Raw genomic sequence first — 2,500 nt, forward strand, 5'->3', positions numbered from 1 at the left:
TTCCTGGCGCTGGGGGCATCGCTGTTTGTTTTGATCCTGCGTCCCTGCGACGTGGGTGACGCGCGCCGCCCTTATTGTGGCCTTCTGGCATCACTTCTCCCCTTAACTCAATTTTTCTTCTTTTTACTGCTTAAGAATCAATTATTCCCGATAATGTTACGTTTTGTTAGTTATTTCGTGTCATTTTCTTTTGTTCGTGTTTCACGGTATTGTTAAGTTGCGTGTCCCTTGCACGTGGCTTCGAGATTATGATAGGAGATCGTGTCTGATAGGAAGACCTTGCTTGATAGCGCTCTGCGTTCTTGCGAGATAAGGCCGTGTGACCCCGTGTCCTCTCGCTAGAGATTGTAGGCTCAAAAATGAAAAATTATCGACTATGTGGCTTCAGTCAAGTGGCATTTGATGTGAATTAAGTAAGTAAGGGTAATGACGTTTCGAACAGTTTGTTCTGTTGCTAGTAAAGGGTGGATACGATTGCTGGTAGGCACTTTATGGTAAAAAGACAAAGTGATGCGCGTGTATGACACAGGTGTGCCCAATGTCACGGTAGGCTGACACATATTACTGTCATACAGATGTAATCACATGTCGCCCCCCAGTAAGGATAGTGTCAGTACGAGTGACATGACGCAGCAACCACCCACACTGATTGCGAACGTCCCTTGCACTCTTCATGGCCGCGTGTAGATGTTACCTTGGTAATTTTATTTTTCCTTGAGTGCCTCTTGCATTATGTACACGGGCAACTGCTACCGTTACAGTTCCAAATAATGGGGAAATACTTTCCGTTGCATTTCGTGAGGACAGCCCTGTTTAAACTTAGCAAAGAAATCAGTACTGATTGAGTTTTGTTTCGAGTGTCCGTCCGGCTACGTCCGAATCCCCAGGCCAGAGCGCCCCCCCCCCCCCACTCTCGCGTCACCTGTGAAGTTTTTACGAAGATGTATGATAATGGAGGCCCATTCCCCGCTGGTGACTAGCCGCTCATATTCCTCTGGACGGGCGACTCGCGCATCGCCCGATTAACGGTCGTCTCTCACACTGCCAGCGGAAAGAACCTCCAACTGTTGGTGATTCACAATTTGCTTACGTCTTTGTCGTAGCGAAAGAGCGGCCTGCACCTGCCACGCAGACAGGGCGTATTACGTGCTCTCTACCCGATATAAAAAACGACCGCAATCGATAAGCAACTTCATACACACAGCGTACTAAAAAAGGGAAATAAAGTATCCACACACAAAAACTGCCTGCTGCGCATTTCGGACATCAGGCCAGGGGGAAAAAATCAATGATGGCAGATGTGATTGATGTTGCAATGGCAGTGTTTCAGCTTGGTGTGTTTGTCAAGGTAAGCTGAGGATGGACAACTGTCCAAGGATATTCTTAATCAGCGCTGACGGGACGGTACGCTCCGTCGAACACAAGATGATGATGTTTTTTCTGTGCTACATCATTAGGCAGTTGGTGTCCTGTGTATGTTATCATGCCGATTTCAATACAGATTTTCCGTGTCCTTCTATAGTAGACGATGCCGATGTTTTTCCTAAGTATGTGGACATTTGTCAAGGTATCGGTATTTAGTAACGAAGAAAATATATTTGTATATTGCAATATATTTCTTTATTCATAAGAGAAATACAACTTAAAATTGGAGATATTTCATAGTATATGAAGGTCAATCTTTGCAGTGACTGTCAAAGTCTGGCCAAAGAATAATTGGTCACGGCCACATTTTCTCCTCCATTTCGACACCAGGAAGAAAGTCTAAGCCAGAAACTTTAAAAGTTTCCTACACAGTTTTCCCGTCAGTGACGAACTTTCATGAATAGAAATGTCGAAGCTGTACTGCGGACTTAACTTTCTTTATATTCTCGTTTTTTTTAATCCTAGGAATCTATCAATAATCTTTTAATCCCAATTTGATTATTCCTCGAAATTTGATTTTATGACAAAGGAGAAGTTTCTCTCGTCTTACAGCAAAGGTAATTAGATATAAACATCAAAGTTTGAGGATTCCCAATATAGTTAAAAGACTTATATTTCGTCATAGTTAAGGCATTGTTGTCAACTATGCCACAATAGTGCAACAGATCATGTCGAGCCATACGAGTCGCGGAAGCCATGCGGCGAGCCCTCAGAAGCTGGGTCGTGTAGCGAGCAGAACGACTGCCAGAACCGCCGAGTCGTAGTGGCAGAGGCAGCATAGCCCTGATAGTCAGTCACCTGAACGCCATGGAGGGCCAGTGCCACAAGGGAAGGCCGCCTGCTCATTATTTCCGCATCCCGTGGTCCTGCTTGCCGTCGGCCCTGTTGGTTTTTAATGAACTTTTATATTATACATTAGATATCAATAATGAAAATTCATGACCTGATATTTACAAGATAAGCAAACAAGCCCGCGGCCACAGCTCCCACTGGACTGAAAATAGTCGAGCGCATCACACATTAGCAATTTAGAGCCACAGTTTAGAATTAGAGTCTGGCAATTAGAGACAATTAG

At 44.4% G+C, this 2,500-nt stretch overlaps 1 protein-coding gene and 1 long non-coding RNA gene across 2 annotated transcripts in view; one reads left to right on the forward strand and one right to left on the reverse strand.

The window, feature by feature from the left end:
* The window catches only part of foxo (forkhead box, sub-group O), a 331,295-nt gene that overhangs the window by 240,151 nt on the left and 88,644 nt on the right, over nt 1–2,500 (forward strand).
* The window catches only part of LOC147468599 (uncharacterized), a 1,385-nt gene continuing 762 nt past the window's right edge, over nt 1,878–2,500 (reverse strand). Inside the window, exon 2 of the long non-coding RNA XR_015192366.1 lies at nt 1,878–2,307. This is a non-coding gene — a long non-coding RNA (uncharacterized LOC147468599). The remainder of the gene's footprint in view (nt 2,308–2,500) is intronic.

Source organism: Penaeus japonicus, unplaced genomic scaffold, assembly GCF_977035675.1.
Source record: "Penaeus japonicus unplaced genomic scaffold, GWHDUDI00000001_assembly GWHDUDI00000027, whole genome shotgun sequence".
NCBI classification, from domain to species: Eukaryota; Metazoa; Arthropoda; class Malacostraca; order Decapoda; family Penaeidae; genus Penaeus; species Penaeus japonicus.